This window comes from Polistes fuscatus, unplaced genomic scaffold (genome assembly GCF_010416935.1).
Source record: "Polistes fuscatus isolate 324 unplaced genomic scaffold, CU_Pfus_HIC Scaffold7, whole genome shotgun sequence".
NCBI lineage: Eukaryota > Metazoa > Arthropoda > Insecta > Hymenoptera > Vespidae > Polistes > Polistes fuscatus.
Window position 1 is genome coordinate 4,998,323 of NW_025113151.1, and position 25,058 is coordinate 5,023,380.

The window sequence follows — 25,058 nt, forward strand, 5'->3', positions numbered from 1 at the left end:
TCTTTATTATATTATATTTTTCTAACTGTTTCCCTTTTTTCTTTTTTTTTCCCCTTGCGTTCTTTTGTTACATACATACTTTTTAATCTCATTTGAGAGACAACGAAATTATCTTAAATTTTTTTTATATTTTTAGACACGATTAAAAAAATTTTATGGCGTTTATTATTTTATTTATCATATTATATTATTCTATATTTCTTCTAACGTTATATATATTGTTTACAATATTTTCAATGTTGAAATTATTAAAAAGTAAAAATTATTTGAAATTTTATTCTGAATATGTATTGTTATCATTCAATAGTAATCAATAAGTAAAGTTTAATATATAAAAGTTGTTATTATTCTGTACATCGATTAATATTTAATGATGTTTTTAGTTCGGGTAAACTAATCAGAAAATGTAATTAAAAGTTTTTCTACATAATTGATTAATATTTATCTAAAGTTATGAAAATTAATTTCTCAACTTGGTTGAACATAAAATCAACAATATTTATATATATTATTTCGTTTTCATCTTTATGTACGTAGATACGTATGTATGCATGTATGCGTTTATAAATCCATCAAAAGTCGAATTAATTATGATATTACATGAAAAGCTTGACGGACAAATAATTTTCCATCATTTTGTATTTACTTTTTGAAATAATATAATTTCTTTGAAAGAGTTAAATTGATAAATGTGTGTGTGTGTGTGTGTGTGTGTGTGTGTGAATGCGTATACAATAAATGTGTGTATGTGTATATTTTTAAATTCCCTAATTTGATTTTCTTTCCCAAATATTGTACTTTCTACTTCTGCATTACGAATTTTTTTTCCACACTTTTATTTAAATATTAAATACAAATTTATGTAATTAGAGAAAAAAATAAATATGTGTGATTTTTATGCACCATAAAATTGTATTATCATGTATTATCATTGACTTTTAAATTAAATGTATGCACTTCATAAAATATAATATAACTCATATAATTCTTTAATTTACTTATCAATATTTTATTGTTTTTATTTCGCTAAATATTATAAATTCAAAGTTTTTCATTCTATCTAACAATAAGCTTGATTCAATTACGAAGGGCATTAAAATCAACTGTATGCACTCCATAACGTGACCTAGAAAACGTATAACCGAATAAAAAGAAAAAAGAATTGTGAAAAATAATAAAACAAAAGAAGTAAGTTTACCATGGGGATTGTTTACCGAGACTGGCGGCAAATTCTTTTCCTTTTTGAATTCTTTTGAATTCTTCGTGATTCTCGCACGAATTCACTTGATGATTAAGAAACTTTCGCCAAAAGAGAACGACTAAATAAAAAAATCAACGTTCCCTTTATATTTCGTAAATATATACATTCGAAAGAAGAACTTTTAAATTATGCGATTAAACATTTTAACATCGTCAGACGATTTCGACTCGCTGTTTAAAATGCGTAACTCAAAACTACGATACTATTGAGATTTATTAGCTCCCACGTGCTTAAACTTTTAAACAAAACGCGATTTAAGGTCACGTTTTTTTTTATTATATTAATTATTAATGATTTGTAAGTTAACGTTTTTATTTCAAATTTCGTAGATATGTATATTTAATAATTATCCTATGCATTTTGTTTGTTAAAATTGTTAATTATTAGAATTGTCTAACGATTTTTTTAGAAGAAAAAAAAATGGGAGCTTGTCCAATCAATTTATTCGTAAATATGCTAACATCTCAAAAAAAAATTACGAACTTGGACAAATTCATTTTATTTTCACAATAACACGAACAGAATATTAAGACCGATGTTACGATGGAAATAAATATGGCGAAAGATTGTAAGTTAAGGGAGTTGAAGAGAATAAGATGCACTCGAGGAAATTGCTAAAACCCTTGGTAACGACTCATTAATTCTTCATGTCTAAAAGATTCTCCTACGAAAACTTATTATTGCAATCTTATTTTTTTCCTCGTCTTTCTACTCTTCCTCTCTCTTTCTCTCTCTCACACTCTCTCTCTCTGTCTCTCTTTATCTCTCTCTCGCACCCTTTTTCTCTGATCTTCTTTTACCGTCGAGTGTTCTCGGTGATTACAAAACTTTCCTAGAATCAACGGGGCGTATCTTGTTACATCTTAAATAAAAAAAAAATTTTTTAAATATTAAAAAAAAGAATAGAAAGAAAATCTCCTAGTTAAAAAATAATTTTGAAAGAGGGGAAAAATATCTTTCGTCAACCTAACCGTTTTGTTCATTCTAAAATTGTCCAGCTAACGAAATTAAACGTATCCCCGTGTGATCCGTAAAAATAATTTGAGAATGTTGAATAATATTTATGAAATCGATGTTGTAACGTAAACAAAAAAAAAAAACAGAAAGGAAGATAATCGCGAGATCGATACAAAACGAAAAATAATTGACGTACGTATTATAAATCAACTCTCATCATCATCATCATCAGAGGAGGAAGAGGTGGAGGAGTGAGAGGAGGAGAAACGAAAATATTCGTGCATTTTCAAAAATCTAATCTCTCGTCACACGATCGATCTCACTCTTATAAAAATAATCCGTGATGCATGTCGCCACGTATTCCATAAGTTCTGCCTCGATAGTTTCGCCTGACCTCATCGCTCATGCCATTTTCAAGGGTCAAAAAGATCTGAACTTGTCGATCCGCGACGTCGCCACACTACTAGCATGAGTAAAAGAGAGAGAGAGAGAAAGTTAGGAAAAAAACCACTCTCCGTGAAAGAAGCGAGTCTAGCTACTTCCGTTCCTTTTAACTTTATCGACGGACATGTTCAAGCAGTATTTCGAAACTTAAGACCAATCCATGAAATAGAAGTTTCGACAAATTCCCTAATTTCACTTAACTTCTACTAAATACAACTTGTAACTCGATTCTATCATTTTTCAATATCAAACTATTCTAAATCAATCTAATTTTCCAAAAAATTATTATCTAACGCAGAAAACAAATGATCAACGTACAAAATCCGAAAAATCTTCATTTTTATCTACACACATAAACGATCAATAAATTAATGAACATTTTTAAGTTATAAAATACAAAAATTAAAATACGATTTTACCAATTATCATAAAAACAATTAAAATATTCACAAATCAATGTACGAAAATGATTATTATCCTTTAAGAATATTCGATAAGATCGATCGAAGCAATAGGCTATTTAGGAAAATTTCAAAGGAAGCAACTAAGAGAAGAATTCCTCCGTTAATTCAAGCTCCGTCATAACCATAGAAGCGTTATCTCTTAAACGCAAGTCACTTAACTAGTACTCGGTAGAAGTACTTAGACGACTCTCACAGCTTGCTTCTACAGGTTCTACTATAGTAAATGCCGGAAAAGCAGCATCCGAGAACCGTGGACGACTTCCTTCGAAAACAGGAAGGACAACTCCTGAGAAATATGCCTCTTTCTCTCCTTCTCCTCCTCTCCATCCAATACTCGCACACATACATGGATACACATATACTCACAAAAAAAGACTTACATGTATATTTGCATGTATATGTATAGATACGTGTGTATATACAAATACGCGAAGTTAAATCAAATTCGTTCGATTTTTCAACTGCATCAACATGCACCGGTTAAAAGATAAAGGAAAGAAAGAAAGAAAGAAAGAAAGAATAAAAGAAAAGAAAGAAATAACTAGAAAGAGAAAGATAGAAGAGTTAGTTCCTTTTGGAGAGGTCGGAGAGAACACGAAGCATTGATTCCTTGCTACGAGAGGAGAGTTACAGCTTTGTTTACTACGACGACGACGACGACGACGACGACGAACTCAGCGCCGTCCAGTCTGGCTCGCTTCTTCTCACCCTACCTTACCTCTCTCTCTCGTATGTCTTTATATTCTTCCAACATCACCACCACCACCACCAATACTAGCAATACTAGCATCACTACCATCACCACTTATTCCTCTTTCTCTTTCCTATCTTCTCACCCATTCCCTTCTTTATCCGTCTGGACCACTAGAGCAATAGCTAACGTCAAGTTCAACTCTACTCGTCTTTTCCAACATTCTTCTTCCAACCGAGTACCCCATCGTCTTTTCTTCCTTTTACACGCAAACACGATAATACAATAGCAAACTGTTTTAACTCTCTTTCTCTTTCTCTTAAACGTAAGACACGTAAATATGTGTACACGTATATATGTATGCATGTATGTATATTTGTATAGGAAACAATTTTTGTTTATTCCATTTTAAAATAATTGCATTAAATCGATTGAACGAATGCCTGAAAGAAGGGTTTATGTTACGCACTTGCAAACTTGATATAAAAATTCAACATAAGATCATCTTCAAAACACATGTTCAATTATTTTCGTTTAATTATTTAATTCAATTAATCGAATTCGTATATGGAAAAATAGGTTTATATAAGATACCGTATACTTGATAATAGACGCTCATTTAATTGTAACTTGTGTGAAAAAATTATCAAAATGCCGCAAAAAATAAGAGTATCTACAAAATTATATTAAATAATCGTCTTGAAAAAATTGTCCTATAGACCAAACAATTAGATGATATGTTTAAAATGTAATTTAAAAAATTACATTACATGTAATAAACTTTTTCATCAATATTGCATAAATTTCTTTTTCCAAAACGAAAACATTCTTTCCCAAAAAAAAAGAAAATTATTTTCATTAAAAATTAAGGAATAATATTAAGATTTTAAAATGACACCCTGTATGTATGAATAGTTCGATGTTTTCGTAATATGTGTGTGTGTGTACTTCTCCAGAAGGAGAATGTAGAAGCAACTCTTCCTGCTTCCACTTCATACCCCCCACTTCTCATTCTACTCTTCCTCCTTCAAAATCCCCTTCTACTTCTACACCTACGAGCTCCATACATGTGGCAAGTTGGAGCACATTCCGGTTAAACGTATTACAACCACTTAGCCCGCAAGCTGTCGAGTCCTTTAAACCCCCAGTTTATACTCGCTGTTTCTACGTCACTGCAGAGACTCAATGCTGGTAGGTCCCTTTTAATTGGCATACTGCGTTCCTCCTTATCGACACTATCATAGAAAGAGTCACTAAATTTATGAGGATCTTAAAATCTTGTTTTCTTCTTTTTTTAGTAGGAGGAGGGAGGGACTCGTAAAATTTTATAATACAATAAAAGGTTTTTGAAAACATTTTAGATTACTTCTAATATGTTGAATAATTTTTTTTTAAATAAAATATATGCACGACTTTTTATTTCTATACGATAGAAAATATTTCATCATTGGATATATCTTCAGGTATACCGACACGTATAAGTACTAACAAAATTCTAATATTAGTAACACATGAAAATAATCTTCGTTATATGTTTTTTCTTAATATATTTTTGTACAAAATAAATAAAATCATTATATTACTTTTAAGCTAACAAAAAAGAATTATACCCGTAGATATTAATCAATTAAATAACGAAATTTTATTTGGACCCAGGTAAGATGAAATTTTTCGAAGTTTCTTAAGTGTAGCCGAGTTGGAAGATAAGACCGAAGATGTTAAGAGAGAGTGAGTGTGCGAGAGAGAGAGAGAGAAAGAGAGGGAGAGAGAGAGAGATAGGGAATCCCTTTCGAGGCCGTTTCTACCCCTTTCAACCCTCACTTCCACGTCCGTCCTGTCACGAGTGTAGAAAGTTAGAGCACATTCCGGCTAAACGTATTGCAACCACTTAGCCAGCAAGCTGTCGGGTCCTTTAGCACGGTGGACGTCCTCTTAATTGGCATACGACGTTTTCGTCGCCACCCTAAGCGATTGCGGAAACCGGAAGTACGCGACCGCCCACAAGAGCTAAAAGCACCTCGAAATTTCCTTGGGAAGATGCGCCCTGGCCCTGGCCCTGCGTGCCACTAACCTCTCGACAAGGATATTTCAGGCGTTTCCTCACGACATTCCTGATGAAAGTTAACGCCACCTGAACCCTTTCCCTCGTGCTCTTCGTCAACATCTTAATTACCATTTTTAACGGTAAATTCAACGACGCAAATCATATATACATAAAAGAATTTAACATTATTAGTATTGAAATATAATATTACATAATTAATTAAATAACTTGTAAATAATAATGCGAATTTGTTAATAATTATTCATTTTTGTTGATTAAATTAAGGAAAGTGTAATAACATCTAATGGAGAATTTTAATTCTTGTTGGAAAACTCTCGCTTCTTAGGTCGTTTTATATAATATTTAGCGTTAAATTGAATAACAACGCGATATAATTGAATTGAAAATTATTATTACTATTGTTATTTTAAATATTAAATAAATAATTTATGTGTGTATCTCATCGAATGATATAAAAAAAAAAACTTATCAATAATATTAAATACGTTATATAAATCGTATCAATTTGTGTTAGTTATTGCACCGTAATAAGTTTGAAATATAGAAGCAAATAAATGCATAAATAATATTCACTTAATTAATAACATTGCATTATAAAATCTATATATATATTTAAAGTACAATGTTATAATTGAGAAAGTTTCAGTGGTTCGGCAAAACTTCTCTCTTGCTAACATTTGTAACTTGTAGATGAATTTTTATCACCATATTATTCAACATGTTATACAAATGTTTAACCCACATTTTCCTAGTTTCAAGCGTGTGAGAATATTATATAATATATATATCTACATCTACATCACCAGCATTAGTGACCAACTTTATCAACTTTCCAAGTCGTCCGTCAACATGTTCTCTCGACCGAAATCGAGCGACACTCTTTTCGGAACTGCGAACACACGAAGCTTGATTCAATTTAAAAATCATCCCCTAAGTGCTCCAACGAAAGCGTGTTCTCCTCCTCCTCCTCTTCCTCCTCCTCTTCTTCCCTCTACCTCCTACCTTTCTTTTTTTTCATCCATTTTTTTGTTCCTTCTGTCACGTTAAAAACAGCGACTGCATTCTTCCAGACTGGCTCCTCCATTTACGAATCTCGCGTTTTAATTCTGAATTTGCCCTGGCCGAGTATTCGCTAGCAACCATGAATCGCTTTTCGACATTTTCTACGTCGAAATATGGCTCGGCTCGGTGAACAAATTGGCAACGATTGTAGAATCCATAATTCTACTGTCTTTCGAAACAGAGAGATAGAGTGAGAGAAAAAAAGAGGTCATTTTCAAGGTTCTTTATATTTACGCTCGCACCATTCTTTTTCAATATTTATTACATATTATAAAGCTTCCAAATTTACAAATTATGAAAATAACGCGTACCTATGTACGGGGTACAACTTATTTTTAATAATTATTAATACTATTCGAAAGTATAATACAACTATTCCTGAAAAAACATTAAAATTATTTACAACATGATGAAAAATAAAAAAATAAACTATCTAAAATTTTTCAATAATTCAATTTTTTTATTTAGCATTTTCGACACACGATTGTTCTGCTTGCGGTTCAATACGTTTGTTTTGGAAAAAAAGGAAAAATTTGAAAATATTTTGGGTGGAATAAAATTCGAAGATAAATATCGACTTTGTTTCCACTAGCACCAGAATCCTCTCTTAAAGGAGGATAGAAAAGGTAGGAGAAGAGTAGGAGGTAGGGTGGCACAAAATACGCGCGACTCGTATGCAGGAATAACATCGTAGCTGCAAATTATTCATGAACTTAATAGAAGCATAATTCACGGTGCACCGACGTGGACTATGTAAAATTTGTTGGAATAACGCCTCGCGGCGTCGTACTAGGGCTTTTAAAACGATTCGAAAATTTTTCCAAAATTTTGCTTTTGAAAATTATTGCAACAACGCAACGGCATAACCAAACCCTCTTCGCGACCCAACTCCTTCCTACTACTAGTTGTTTAACTCGTTCATACTAACAAATAACGATGAGATATATTTTTCGAACCGAACTAAAATAATTTTAACGATTCGCTGTTCAACGAAATAAAGTTCAAAGGTATGAAAAAAAAAGAAAAAGAAATGAAAAAGAGGATAAAAAGAAAAAAGAAAATATACACAGATTAATTAATTCGAACAAATTTCTATAATAAAATAAATAAAAACGATGAAATTTCGTACCTAACAAAATATTTTAACAACACGCATTGTACGTAGTATGTACGTGTGTGCGTAGATATGTAAGATATGACATAAACGTACACGTTGTGTTAGTAAAATTCAAAAGGATTCAAAAGGTCTTCTAACGATTTTAAAATTGTTTGTAGAAGTGGCTAGTTTAATCTCTACAAAGGATAGAATATAATTTTTGTCCGTTGAAAATCCTTTTCCTGTATTCATGAATGTAAAGTCATACAACTGTGAGTTACTTTATGTTGGCAATGTTGCGTCTACGATTCTCTATCTCTTTCTCTCTCTTTCTCTCCTTCTCTTTATCCCTTTTTGTTTCTCTGTCTCTGTCTGTCTTTCATTCTCATTATAATATTCCTAAATAAGTACGCACCATGAAATCTCACGACTACCGTCGCCGCCTTACACCAGATTCCACCGTTGATCCAAGATCATCTTCTTAGCACGAGTTTACTATGATAATGCGAACGGGGAGAATGATCGGTAAGGATCTTTCTGCTACGGAGATTTTCGCTACGATTAAGAATTTACCCTTCGAGGGATAAATTCTTATCTTAAAATTCCTCAGCTTACTTTCCTTACGGATTTATTCACCAATTTATTTTACATTTGTAATAAAAAAAAATTTCAAATTTCGTTTTCAAACAAAAAAAAAATAAAAAGCACACACAAATATCTTTTGATATTTTAAATACTTAATTTAAATATGATATTTAAATTATCAATATTTTAATATGAAACATTTTTTCTTTTCTCTTTAACATATAAATCACGTGATTCTATTTACTTATCAATTGGAAAATTATGATCTCGAAAAAAAATTTTTTTTTTTTTGCAATTATACATGAACGTACAAAAAAGTAGAATTTTTTAGGGGAAAACGATATATCATCTAAAATAACAAAATTGATATTAATTTATAATATTTACTCTTCATTAAATACCACGAGTCTTCTATATACAAAATTTACAACTCGCATATACAAATTTCTAATTAAGACGCGTTCGTACATAAACACGCGCAATAGAAACAAAACGTGTATTAATTAAGAACAACATTTATCTAATTGTAAAATATGCAAAACTTAAAAATAATATATAAAAACAAATGAATGTGTGAATAAATAAATATTCGACATCTTTAAGATAATTAAAAATCTTTAATAGGAATATTCGCATTTGATTCGATTAAGGATTGAAATTAATGGCATCTCGTTTGGAAATAAATTTGCGAACGTAACGATATCGTATCTCTCACTCTCTATTACATTACCATAACGTTTTCTATCTCTATCTCTCTTTTTCTATCTCTTTCTCTCTCTTTCTTCTGAGTTATGGGGTTGGCTTGAAAAGTGCAAGAGTGAATTCCGCCACTTGGAACCGGATCAGCGGCTAACTTTTCACGCACTATCGTAAATCCACTCGTGTACTTTGAAACTCCGTAACTTATGATCGAATCATTGGAATGATATATTATGGTGTACCATATCGACTGTCAGCCAGTGATCTTATTCCTTAAAAAGAAAAAAAAGAAATAAAAAGAAAAAATACACAAATAAAAAAAACAATAAGAAGAAAAACTTTTCTGCTTATTTTTCTATTCTTTTTCTTCTTCCTCTTCTTCTTCTTCTTCTTTATGGAAAAATGCACGTAGATACGTATGATAGGTATCCTTAGAATGTTCCTTCGGAAGTACATTTTTCTGCATTTGATAGTAAAATTATATAAAAGAGGATAAAGAAATAAATCCGTTCTTCCTACTCTATCTTCTTCTTCTTCTTCTATACTTTTTCTACTTTTTCTTCTTTTTCTTCTTTTTCTTCTCTTCTCATACTTCTTCGCATCCGATTAACATTCGTCATTCGACGCGTGGATTTACAGTTTTACGAGCTGGACCAAAGGGAAATGGGATGTCGTTGGATTGCTACTCGACTTCGAGAAAAGCTCTTTCCTTTACGAATAAAACGATATCGAGATGATCCCTTTCTTTTCTTTTTTCTTTTTTCTTTTTCCTCCCTTCTAACTTTCTTATCAGTCTATTCTTTCTCTTTTGTCAAACAATTTACAGTTTCGCAGTATACGAGCTCTCATATTTTATCCAATTTTTTTTCTTCAATATGATGCATACAATAAAGCGAATATCCAAGTGATCGAAGTCAAATATTTTTTGGTTGAAATATTTCTACGTTTCTATTTAAATGGATTTCAAATATATTGAATACAATACAGTGATTATTCTAGTGGTCAAAGTGAAATATTTTTTGCTTGAAATATTTCAATATTTCTATTTGAAATATTTAACAAATTATTTGTTATATGAAAACAAGCGCACAAAAAAATAAGTACTATGTACATTAATTAAAAATAAAAATATATATATATTCTTGTATATAATGTAAAAACTTTAAGAATAATTAAATGACAAAATAAATTGACGTATGCATTATTAATATTTTTTTATCGATCACTTTAATATTTTATTTTATGTCATGGATTGCATTTATTTGATATTTAGATTATTATAAGACCAAGAATGTTTATACCCTAAATTTTTAAATATTTTACTCCCTTCTTAGAATTGTTAATTATTATTGCTAATATATTCTTTCATTCCAATTCTCACAGAGAAGTTCCTTATTTTCTCTTTTTATCTCTTCATTTTTTTTATTAGTCACATAGAAATAGATGACCCTTGATAAACTATGGCTAACATTTATACTATTCTGAAAACATTGTTTTACTTTTTACGTTTATGTTTCCACACGGACGAACGTAATATGATCTCGTGTCCATCCAAAAAATTCACGGAGTTCTTCTCTCTTTCTTCTGATTTTTATGTATATACTATGTATCTTCATGCATGTATTGTATATATTATGTGTGTGTGTGTGTGTGTGTGTGTGTGTACGCATAATACAAATTTCATGAATATAAAATGGAGAGAAAGAGAATGGTAGCCTTCTTCTTAAACGAAAGATATTTCAGGAAAGTAGAACAAATGAGAAGAGGAAAATATCACGTGAGTGCGAGTTACCTAATATGTATGTAGAGAACAAAATGAAGAAATCAGAACGTTTATATAAGAATATGTTTATATATATAGTGACTCACGAAAGTATTTGAACATTTGCCACATGATATATTTTATTAATTATAATAAGTATATTATAGAACACTTACTGGCATATTATTAATACTGCATGGAGGTATGACTCTCTAGATTATACAGGTATAGTTTCAACCAAATCGAAATATATATCTATTTTATCTTAATAATATATATTTAATAATAACACCGCTACAAAGCCCTGATATTTATCCGATTGGACATCTATGGGCAACAATAGGAAAAGAATTATAAAAATTTAATATAACATCAAAAATAAATTTAAAAGACAAAATACTCGAAGTATGGAGTTCCATATCACCAAGTATTATGGAAAATTTAGTAAAGAGTATGCATAATCGCTTACAAGACGTTATACTAAATATTAAAGGTTTAAAAATTATTTCTATCCAAATACATTTGTGGCTTCACCAATCGTTACGTATGTAAGAAATAAATCATAACTATTGTATATATAATATATTTCGATTTGCTTGAAACTATACCAGTATAATCTATAGAGTCATACCTCTGTCCAATATTAATAATATATCAGTAAGTGTTCTATATAATATACTTATTATATAATAATTAATAAAATATATCATGTGGCAAATGTTCAAATACTTTCGTGAGTCACTGTATATGTATAAGATTTACTTTATTTATTTATTAATTTTATTTATTTATTTAATATTTAATAAGGTTTAATTTGATATAATGAAATGAGATAGAATAAAATAGTAAGTATCTATAATCTAAATTAACAATTAAGCAACTCGTTGTATTGTGTGTTACTTTCAAACGTCGTAATTAGCGAAGATACCGTCGTACTTAATTCTTCGCTGCCGTCGTCTTTCGTCTTCTTTCACACAAAACACTCGTCGTAAGAACAATTCAACATCAAAACGCACGCTGGGGCCCTTTTTCGCCGCCTATATATACTTATCTATCGTCTCTCGTCATTTCCTTGTATTCTTTCTCGAAATTTCCCGATCATTCCCGATCATAAAAATTTTAGATTCTTCTTGCACTTCCAGATTGGAAATGTTCGAGAGACTTCGGTGTGACCACCCAAGAGGTGATAGGTCCAAGCGGTGTCACCTTACAAACAAAACATGCACTCCCGTCTAGATAAACGGATTCTTTCTCTTTCATCCTACGATAAACTCTCACACACACATACTCATATCATCACACACACGACAAATAAAGAATAACATTTCCTTAGCGGTACTTATAAAAGAAATCGTTTATCAATAATAATTCTAGAAACATTGATATACACACTTCTTGAATTTTCTCTCACCCTTCATTACTTTTATTTTCTACAATTAATTTTTCTTTATATTTAACAAAACAATTATATAGTCGAAAAGTTATAGTATTATTATATTAACTATTTCTCATCTTATTTAAAATTGTAAGAAAATAATTAGCTAATCCTTTATAATATAAAAATTATAATGTCAATTAAATATTATACTAATTTTTACGTTGTAAAAACATTGTAATAAAATAATAAATCACCAAATTAATTAATTAAACCATTTTTTAATTTAACATTTTACATATCCAATAAAAAAATTATATAGCATAGAATTGAAAAAAATTATTACACGAACAATAATGCTACACAAATTTTTACGTACCTACGATTACAATAGAAAATTAAATAAAAATAAAACAATACGCATAGAAATATGCGGAAAAAATTTCCCATATAAATATTTCTTGGAAATAATTAACAAAACAATAATTTTAATTAAATAATAAGACAATTTTAAAATGATAATACATCCTTCGTTAACTTAATTCTTCGTAATTCCGGTTAAATATTCGACGAGCTAATGCTTAACCATTAGATTCTTGCGTACGTCCCAAAGCAGGAGAGGTTCAGAATCGGAGGGCAAGGGTGAGGAACAGGGATGAGAATACCAAAGGGAATGGAACGATGCGAGAAACGCTGATGCCATCTCTCTCTCTCTCTCTTACACACTCATACTCACTCACTCACTACGATCTATTGTGTACAGGGAATTGTAGCGAGGCGTTGTAAACGTACGCCACGATAGTTTCCATTAGACGTTCCGTTCGAGCGACGAAATAGGCAAGAGCGCTACCACAATTAGTATACGTCAGGTATACTAAGCATAATCATCGTTGAAATCGAGTCAAGAATACCCAGCGTAGAAATCTCGTTTGCGCTCCATCGACTCGAATTCTCCACAATTTTACCCTTTCCCTTTCCCCCACCTCTTAAACACTACCCCAACGATTTCTACTTATTACCTTCTCGCGAATATTCTACATTTTTTTTTAATTTTGGTTTTAATTTTTTGTTTTATTTTAAATATATCAATCCATAATATTAATACGATTTAATTTAAATATTATACGAAACGTAACAATTGAATAATATGAATTTATGAATTTTCATGAAATTACATAAAAAAAAATATATATATATTTGTAAAACGAAATATCTATACACGTTTATACAAATTGTTATATTTTGAACTTTGAAAATGGTGAATAAAATGAAACGTAATATGGGCAAAATTATTGGATCGGGAAAAACGCAATATGTTACAAAGAGAAAGAGAGAGAGGAAAGTTTATGTGTACGTATATGTGTATATGTATGTGTATATATGTGAAAGGGCAGTTTCTATATGCATGCTGATCAGTTTATGCTTGTCAAACAGGTAGGTTACGTCGTCGTCGATACCGATTCACGATTCTCTCAGAAGCGAAACCAAGGATGTTGGTAGAGTGTGTCAACAAACTACTTCCCAACACTGACAGAGAAACATAGAGAATGAAAGTTATAGAGAGAGAGAGAGAGAGAGAGAGAGAGAGAGTTTGAACTTTCGTAAGGGGAAACTCAGCGAATACTGTGCTTACGTACGTTTATCTTGTCCATCTCGAGTCAGCAGCGATCGTTTTCGATCGTCTCCGATCGGATTACAGAAAAATCTTTTCCCTTTGCCAACGAACTGTATATCTAAAGAGTTCTTTCCCTTTTACGTGACTGTAAATCGAACTTACTTTTTTTTTCTTCTTTCTTTTTCTTTCTTCTTACTTCTTTCGATATAGATATTACATATATATATATGTATAAATACTTACGTACGTTGTCGACAGGAAAATAATAAAACTTTTGTGATATTATTTTTTATCGTTATTCGCGTTGGTAGATTTCTTTATCGTAATAAATACGATATTCAATATCGAATGGAAATGTTTATTTAAAGAAAAAAAGAAAGAAACTATAACCCTAGTAAAAAAAGTATACAGCGTTTTAAAATGTAAGTAGATAAATAAAAGAAAAAGAAAAAGGAAAAGAAAAAATCAATGATACTGAGAGTAAAAGTTTTCCAGGTATTTTAAAATCGAACGAAACTTCAAAACGAGTGTAAGAAAGAAAGATGGAAAAAGACAGAGAGAGATAGAGAGAGAGAGAGATCTCTTTCTAACATATCAGTCTCACTACGGTAAAACGTTAAAAAAAGAAATACGAGATGGTATGGAGGGTAGAAAATATAACAAACGGAAGGAAGGTGGAAAAAATGAAAAAAGAGAACAAGTAAGTAAGAAAGAAAGAAAGAAAGAGCGAAGTCGAAGGTCGCGGGAAAAGAAAAGAAAAGAAAGGAAAGTAAGAAAGAAAAGAAAAGAAAAGAAAGTAAGAAAGAAACGAAAAGAAAAGAACAAAAACAGAAAAAGTCAAAAAAAAAAAAAAGAAAGAAGAGGAAGAAAAAGAAGAAAAAAGATAAAGAGAGAAAACGAAGCATGGAAAAGGGGTTAGGCGAAGATTTTCGAAGGGAAGAAAAAGGTAAAAAGAAAGAAAGAAAAAGAGAAAGAGAAAGATATCGAAGACTACCCTGCTCTGGATTCTCTTTCTTCCTTGGTGGTGAAGGTTTCTCTAGTCGGAGCACGCGCGACGTAATTGTGAGGGCGGTTGGAGAGGGGTTGATAGAAGGAAGGTTGGGTGGGTGAATTCGGTGGCGTGGAACGAAGGAAAAGGAGAACGAACGAACGAGTGGGGTCTGGGGTTGAAGTTGGGGTGAGTTGGGATAGCTAAGGGTAGCGAAGGAAGCTTGCGTTCCTAGTCGAGGAGAAGGAACGAGGAGAGTGGAGGACGTATAGGACGAGGGGTTGGAAGACCGACTCATTAAACCACCCCGCCTGCTACTCACATGGCATACGGGATCACCAATAAAATCATCCCCCGATCATCAAGGTGATAAAAGTAATGCTCCTTCGAGGTAGACGAGAAAGCGTGCCTTGGGAACGATAGAAAATTAAACCGAGCTCTCTTCTTCTTCCTTCCTTCCTTCCTTCCTTCCTTCCTTCCTTCCTACCTACCTTCCAACCCTTCTCTCTCTTACTCTTTAAGCTTCTCACCCCTTCTTTTCCCCCAATTCTAGATTATCTAAAACTAGTGAAAGGGGTGGAAGGATAGTGGTAATACAACTGCTACTGATATCAGTGGTCAGAGTATATTCTTGATAGTTTTCAACATTCTCTTTTTATAGCTAATTAGATAATCGTTCGATGATTATTATACTGAAGTTTAATTTAATTATTTTTTCAGTGAATATATTATATAATTAATTCAATGAATATCTGGATAGAAGGGCATATGTTACATTTAATAAAATATTAAACACGTTATTGGGTATAAGAATATGTATGTGTGTATTGCATTTAATGATTATTGTATTATATTTTCATATATATATATTTTTTTTAAATTATATGTAGAACGTAAATTCGACGAACATCGAGTCCTCTCGTAATTGGAATAAGCTTAGCTTTATGATGCTTGAAATAATTAAATAAAATAAAAGGCGTGGTTAAGCCAATAAAAATAAGAAAACTTTATTGGCTAGTTATAGGAAAAAGCATTTCCACATAAGAATCCGTTTCTTAATATATGTATATATGCAGCCAATGTGAATATAATAATATTACAATATTATATATATATATATAATTAATATATTATTATATATAATTAAAATATTATAATATTATAATATACAATTATAATATACAATTAATATATTATATTATATTATATATTATAATATACAATATTATATATATAAAAAAGATATTTATTCTTTCATTGTCAGTAATTTACGTTATGCTCACGTCTATAAGGCGTTTTTGTGATATAATAATGGTGATTTGTCATTCTTTTCAGAATATGTGTCCTCGAAGTAGTCCGGCAAAAAAATAGTAAGCATCTTTTCGGTAGCTGGCCCAATAAAGAGTTCATTATAAAGGCACTAAGAGTACAAGCGTTGGAAGAAGAGTGCGGACTATTACTACTTCGGAAAATTCCGAAAAAAATGGCGCGCAGCCTTGTAAATATATATTAAGAGGGAATTTACTGTACGTTATATTTCATAATTGTTTAAAGTAGAAAATGTGTATTTTTTGAAATTTTATTAATTATAACATAAACCCATTCGATTGTAATTAATAATAAACGCGCAAAGAACGTATTTATACTTATTATTAATAAATCATTATTAAATTTGAAGATAAATTATTAATTACCAAGGAAGAGTTATGAATTTTTAATCAAAGAAATTTCATTAGCCCAAGCTTCAGCATCTTTAGCAAAAACAATACCTTTACCCTCTCGACTCCGAAACAAGTCTGCGCTTTCTTTTAAATCCCATACCGTTACTCCGATAATGGCAGGAACCTGACTGATTTTTAAACAAAGCCGAGAGGATGGGGCGCTACTTTGACTCTCACTATCCTTTTTTTGTTTTCATTGGCCTATTTAAACAAAAATACGAGAACACGGTCTCATCGTTCGATTTTCCTTTCTACGAATCGTGTTACTTCTTTTTTTAATAATATTTTATCATATATTTGATCTAACAACATTCTAATCATTTTTATCAGTTTAATCTAGGGATTAGAAATTTCTTTGCAAAAAGAAAGAATAAATTATATTAAATTAAAAATCGATAAAGTACTACTTCCAAGATTATTTGTAGCAGTCGTTCGCAAAAAAAAAAGAGAAAGAGAGAAATAAAAGATGGGTGATAGATCAAAATGAGATAAAAAACGTAAGAAGGATATTCTCACGCGCGCAGAGGGGAAAAGAAAAAGAAGAAGAATCATCGAGAGGATTCGAATGCGTGGTGCGGAAATCCTTCGTTCGAGAACGTTAAAGCCGATCACGACGTACTTACCTACCCACAAAAGCCGATACGAAGATCAAAGTCAAATCCACCGTTTTTTCTTTTTTTTTTCTTTTTCTTTTTTCTTTCTCTTTACGAATCTAACCCACGCTAACGATCGGAATAAGAAATATAATTTTTATTCATTTCTAAGACTTCTTACTTAACTCGCAAACCGATTTGAACAAAATTTTAAATTTTATAGAATGAAACAACTTAATATAACTATTATAATAATATTTTATTTATATATATATATATATCAGTTTTGTCGATTTAAATTTATCATTTATTCCTAAAATATATATTTTTCATGCATTATAAAGATAAGAAAAAAAAAGAAAAGTCATAGAAAAGCAGATACGAAAATCAAAAATAAATCCACTATTTTTACGGAACGAATGCACCTTAACGAAATACATATTATAATTATTTATTTAACGAGACAATAATTTATTATATTAGTTACTTGTATCTATGCAAATTTTTAATTGGCTTATAAAATATTTCAAATATGTTAATTAAATTTGATTACATATTTTTTTTCCTTTCATAAAATATATAAATATGAATAATGACGATAATAATATATTAATATGTATTTATCAAAAAAGAATTATTTAATATTAATTATTTTTGTATTTAATGTACTAAATCGATTGACTCTCTCTCTCTCTCTCTCTCTCTCTCTCTCTCTCTCTTTATATCCTGAATGATAAACACGAATAAATAATTATTTAAATTGGAATTTACGTCAATAACTAATGTAATGGTGATAATACTATTAAATGAATAAAATGTTTATGAATTTGTTATCGCGAATAAATTGATCGAACATCAAATATGAATAATATAAACCATTAACACCACATTACTGGAGAATATAAGACTACATTAAAAGCGAAAGAAAAAAAAAGGATGGTGGGGAGGGTGAAGGGGGCAATCGAGATATCGTTCGTTAACTCGATCTGGAATCGAGGCTTACTTTTTTTCCCTGCTTGGACTTATTCGTAGGAAGAAGGAAAAGTTTAATCTTAATTCCACACACGCGACTCTCAGGGACGTACGTGACGAGATATTCTCCCTACTCGAGAAACGAGAAAGATGGGAAAGAAAAGAAGAGAAGATCGTAACGCAGGACCTTTCGAAAGAACAGAAGCTAGTTTCTTTCTTTCTTTTTTTCTTTCTTTTATACACTCACACATGCGACACATATATACACACGCAGTGTATTCTCTCTTGAAGCAGCTATCCTTCTTTGTTCCTAAGGGCACCTTTCGTCCTACGAGACGAATGAAAAACGAGCGAAGGGGCCCACTCGCTTCGCTGGCTTTCGTCCTTCGGAAGAAGAAAAGAAATAGGCGTGTGCACGTGGAATAATTCAGTCTTCCTGCTCGCCTATATGACACCTTTCCAGTCTCGACGAAACGTCGTCGTGGGAACTCACGAATAAGCGTTCTTTTTATTACTTAATTTTTCTCTTATAAAAAGTATACCCACTCGATGACAAATATATATTACATTACGAACATTACATTACGAACGATTTTAATGCTATTCAAAATAATTATATTTAAATGTAGTTGGATTTAATCGTTAAAATGTATTATGTTATATTTTATGAATATATATTATCAAATTCATTTACTAAGCCTCCATATTGGTTTTAAATATATATAAATAAATATTTATTTACATAAGGTACATAGAAAGTTAATTGAATTCTTTAGATATTAAATTCACTAGCTTTATTTCATCAAGGAATTCTATCGTTGACTGAAAGATGGATTAAAATAATCGAAAATAATGAAAATATTTTGACAAATAACAAATGTATGATTACTTAATAAATAAATTGATTTTAATAATCTGATAGCAAGTAATAATTCAACGTGGTTAGGTTATTGTCCCATTGACCATATAATTATAGTTTAATTAAATACGTACACCCATTATTGAAATAATTCAATCGTACAGTTAATAATATACCAAGAACGTAAACGATATACGTGTTTACATAACAACGATCCGAACTAAGCTGAATATTCGATCTTTTTCTATCCTACAAGTTTTAAAGGAATGTTTACCATTACTTATGTCCCGTCGCTATACAGGACGTGACCTAGACCATGTACTCACACACGTGCGTATCGATCGACCGTATATTTACCTACTAAATTCTGAAGATAAACAACTAAAAGAATTCTATTTATTTTTTATTGATTTTGTTACGCGAATTCTCAAGCGGTAAGATGACTCATATAAAATAAGTTAAAAAGCCTGATTGCGTAATATTATACAGCGACGTAATAATAAATTTCTCTATGTTTTGAAATAAACTATTTCTTTTGGAAAGGTACCGAAAATTTTCAAACGAGACAAAAAGTAAATGATTTTGTGCTTATGGGAGACGGCATGGAAGGCACGAGACAATTCTGACAATTGTTTTCATGGAATATCGCGGATGTACATTAAATGTTTCTAATGAAACATTGTTTTGCATATTATTTGTCCTAATATATCTCAAGAAAAATATAGTTTATTTAACTACCAGAAAAAAATTAAAATATATATACTCGACGTATTTTAATCTATTAGAAATAGTATGATGTCATAAGAGTTTAAAAAATATGCTTTAGAAAAAAATTATAATAAAAATAATTACAATAACATAATAACCAGGGGATCATTCAAACCCAATATCATCGGTTTATATATAGCGAAATAAATATTTAAATTATGTCATGTGTGTGCGTGTGTACAGATACTTATAATAATTTTAATTATTAAATAAATTGTAAATATACAGAAAAAAATAATTAATAATCTAATAATTCAATATAGTAACCAACAAGAAAAACTTAAGAAGTTCCACTTCAGTCGCATGTGGGTTCTACGCGATTTTATTTTTTATACTTCTCTTCATTTTATCCTTGATAACAGATTGATAATTTAATTTGTTCAATGTTTTAATCTTTTACGTGTAGGCTGATGTTTTGTAATCCTTTCGTATAATCCCCATGATCGAATTTTTTCAAACAGTTTAACACGATTTTCGAACGCAGTAAGCTTGTTCAAAGGATTTCATGCTTTTTACAGATTAGACAAAATAATAACCTTTTTTTAACATTTATTGGATTATAAGGGAGAAAGAGAGAAAGAAAAAGAGAGAAACACGAGAAAACAAAGTATTTAAATTTCAAAAGTGATTAATAATAAAAAAAAATAATAATATTAATTGTCATCGTATCGACTGGTATTCGATCTCGTTAATATTTAAACTACTCGAAAATTTTACACGAATATAAACTTCGTAATTTTGTGTGATTTTTTTAATTCTTTCAAATACGATTTAAATCGATATCATTCGAACGTTTCTTCGTTGACATTTAATAATCCATTTAATTCGATTTTAATCGACAATTTGTATTGTTTTTGTAACATTGCGTACGATTTGCGTTCGTTAAACATTTGAAATAAATTTTTTTAATTTCATATATAAAATTCATCCAATACGCGATGATCATAGGTATGAATTCGATGATTTATAGATTAGAAGATTAAAAAGAGAATAACATTATTTAGATTACGTTAAGTGTCAGGTATTTCAAGTAATAGGACTGTACTAGTAGTAAACACGATCGAAGGATTTCACCTACATAATTGAGTTAATTTGCGAATCGGGAACACAGGATAGATACATCGATCGGTATAACACCGGAATCGAGACCATTGGAGCTTGCAAATTAGTCACAGCACGAATCGGTTTAGCAGATAGGATACTATTGATTTAAGGTGTCCTTACTGCTCGCGAGACGAGAAAAATGAATTGGCCGACTGTTTGATGTATGCATCTGTGTATATGCATGTAAATGTGTGTGTAAGTAATGTATAACACGTTTTGCTCTGAATAAATGTGACAAGAGTTACGAAGTATGAGTAATGCTATGTATCTCGAACTGAAATAAAAAAAAAAAATAGAATGAAGTACGCACGATGTGAGTGCACGAATTTATACAGGAAAAAGAGAAAGAGAAGGAAAGGAAGAATACAATGAATTATCATATTGTTTTCTATTCTTAGTTTTTTATTTTTAGTAATTGTAAGATTTAGAATTGATTGAAATTATATTCTAATAAAATAATATCCAATAATTTGTCTCATTCTTAGGATACAATACAAATAAAATTATATTTCGAGCATAAAAGTTTATAATAACGTTATTTTTAAAAAATGATAAATACGTAATCGAGTTTAACAAGCTAAAATTAATAATAATACTAATAAAAGAAAGTATACAACGAATGAATTGATAGACTTTCGAGAAAAATATTAGACGATTTCTCAGGGAAGTAAACGAATTCTCCTTAATCTCAAAGCAGCCATTTTGGATGTATGTATGTATGTAGGTACCAAGGAGAGAGAATGGGGTGAGTTTTGGGGTTGTTGGAAGGAGGTCTAGACGGGATAAGGAGAAAGAATGGGTACGTGCGCGTGGAATAATTTAGTCGCAACTCTCTCTCTCTCTCTCTCTTTCTCTCTTACCTATGATTCCTTTCAACTTAGAGAGAAACGTGCGTCGCAGAAGCACGCGACGTTCCTGTATTTGCTATCTCTCTCCCCCCCTTTTATCTTTCAACCACCCCTCAACACACCCTATTCTACACTCACCATTTTCCAACCTTCCAAAAGCCACCTCAAACTCCTGAAACCTCTCCCCACCCTACAACCACCACCTCCCACCCTGTAAGCATTTGCAGTCTCGAGCTCTTTCTAGAAACACCGTGTGCTGGAAAACAAACGGGACAGGCTGGGTTACAGGATAGCAGGAGGCAACAGCAACACAGCAAATGTCCTAGAGCAATAGGACAGAGAGAGAATGAGATAGATAGATAGATAGATAGAAGAAAAGAGTGAGTGAGATAGGGTGAGAGAGAGAGAGAGAGAGAGAGAGAGAAAGAGAGAGGAGAAAAGACTAGTGGAAACCGGGCGAGGCGTTGAGGTATTTATATTGGCTTCTCGCCGCGTGACAGTGATCTACTGGGAATTCGACCCTCTGTCCTCTCTTCCAGCGCTTTTGTCTTTCCTTTTTCAACCTTCTAAAACTCCCCTTTCCCTTTACTGACTCTTTTCCACCCCAACCATCCCTCTTCACCTATACTCTTCTTTATTTCTTCCTTTGTAAAATCTTTGTCTGTCCCTTTTCTTTCTCTCTGTTTTGTTGAAATAGTCAAAAAATAGGAAAACAGGAATACCAATGTAAATCGAACTAATGAAACTTCTGACAATATTCTTGCATCTCTAATAGGACTAGATGAATTGTGAATGATTATTGAACAAGGGGGAGAATGTTATAGAACATTTAGAATACTGAGGGTGGGCTAAAAGTTAATTTTAAAAATTCATATGTGTCACCTGACTTGTTGAAATCAGGCAAATCAAAAATTGGTTTATATATTCAGCGTCATTCCCCTCCACGAAAATCTTTAGTAAAAGGCAAAAGATTTATATGACATATTGAATTTATACTAAATTGTATGGGGGTTTAGGTAGGTTTTATAGTAACTTAGGAATCATTTTACCTGCGAAAGAGATTTCATCTAATGGTAAATGGGTGAATAAAGAAATGCATTTTAAAGAATAATTATTTTTCAAGGTATTATATTATTTAAAAATTTTGGATGATTCTTCATGAAAAAAGATGAGAAGATAATAATTAAAACTACGTTTTCGAGAAAATTGAGTTCGAAAATTAATTGTATTTAAGAATAATCGCTTCTAACAATAAAAGATGATTTTCTGTTCAGAACATCTCTATTCGGACAGAAAATGTCAATTTCAACAGTGCCTTAAATTTCTTAGGATTTCTTAGGCACAATTATGTTTGATAAAAAATTATGACCACGAGTCTGACTCCCGATATTTACGTTTATCTCGAAATTTTGATCAATCATACTCATCAAAATAACAAGGGGTTACTATTATATGTGTTACCGTCCAAGTAGAAAATGTGCCGAGATTCCCCGAAATACCTAGGCATTGCCCACAATGCCAAGCGTTTTTAGGCAATGTAGGAAACAGAAGAATTGTTACGAACTTTTCCTAGGTCTTGTACATAATACTTAGGTATTCTATAGAATACCAAATGCTATTTAGGCAATGTTAAGGAGAATACATTATCGGGCAACAGGACACACACATATACACACACACACACAACACCCAACACCCAACACCCCACACTTACAACTCAAAAGCGAGCAAGGAGCGGATTTTTGAGACTGTGCGCACCGCTATTCTATGCGCACACACACTTCTATAAATTGAAACTTACTCTATGCCAGTGTGTTATTATGTATAGGGCCCACTGTTACTTATCATAGTAGAAGATTATTACATTTAGACCGATATTTATATGGGAAAATCTGTATCTTTTGTTCCTTATCATAGCGGAAGATAACCCACGTTTAGAATGAAATGTTTCATATCAGCTTTCTTACTTTAACGGATTCTTCTTTTATTATTCCATAGAATACCTAGGAAATGTGTAAAATATGAAAACATTTCTTAAGCGCAGGTTAAATATATTTTAGGCGCTGTCAACAATAATACCTAAGGCATTTCAGCGAATCTAGGATCTCCTATAAGTGGCACATATGCAAAGCATTGCGACATGACAAAAAAGACAAGAGTGTAGAATTTTTTTAAAGTCACCACAAACGTAAACTTTACTTCATAGTTCTCACTCGCAACAAAGTATTCATTATACTCTGATGAAATGAAAATCTACTTATTCAAAAACCAACCTGAAAAATTATGTTTATATTTTATATATGATCCCCAACCAATGGTAGGGGATTCTCAAAAATTTTATTATAAACTCATCATATGTTCCCCTCCACGGAAATCTTTAGTAAAAGGCGAAAGATTTAAACGTGATGATGAAGGGAAACCAGAGTGAAGAACCGAGCCATTCATCCTCCTTTTATGTAAACGTAACTTCCATTCAACATCGGGAATAATTCGCCATCTAGTGGAGAATACAAGAATTAAAACTCTCCAGTCTCTCCCTCCCCTATACCTAAACCAATCTTACATATTTGTCAAACGTTTTATCATCTATCATTGGATTAAAAAATATAAAAGACAAAAATTTGCATTCAATTTGAACAACTATTGAGGATTATTAAATAAATTAAAAGAAAAAAAAGTTAAACGCAAAAAATATTTTAACGATAAAAAAATAACAATTGTCTTACTACATCAACGGTCGAAAATTCACGTATGATAAGTAAAAACAAATGAGATAAAAAGAAAAAGAAAGAAAAGAAAAGAAATATAAAAAATGAAACACATTTTACAGAGCCACCAGTAACGAAGACTCATTAACTCGTTATCCTTTGTTCTTTCATTTGCACGGAGAAACACAACATTATCGTTTCCAAAGTATGTATACACGTACTATATACAATGATACGAATGCAGGTGGATACATATATGCAAGAAGTTCCCTAAGTGCTTTCCTACTTTTGCTTGCGCTTAATACACCTCGAACCATTGACGTGTGTATACGAGAGAAAGGGAAAAAGGGGAAGAAAAGGAGAGAGAGAGAGAGAGAGAATGAAGTAGCAACGTAACGATCGTATTTACTGCCTGTTTTCG

The 25,058-nt window shown here is 31.2% G+C and overlaps 1 protein-coding gene and 2 non-coding genes across 3 annotated transcripts in view; all 3 read right to left on the minus strand.

Annotated features, from left to right (window-relative positions):
- The window catches only part of LOC122523872 (neurotrimin-like), a 232,764-nt gene that overhangs the window by 108,183 nt on the left and 99,523 nt on the right, over positions 1–25,058 (minus strand). The window lies entirely within an intron of this gene.
- On the minus strand, positions 22,813–22,933 carry LOC122524501. The gene has a single exon (XR_006305560.1). It is a non-coding gene; the product is annotated as a U5 spliceosomal RNA (small nuclear RNA).
- LOC122524500 lies at positions 24,233–24,357 on the minus strand. The gene has a single exon (XR_006305559.1). It is a non-coding gene; the product is annotated as a U5 spliceosomal RNA (small nuclear RNA).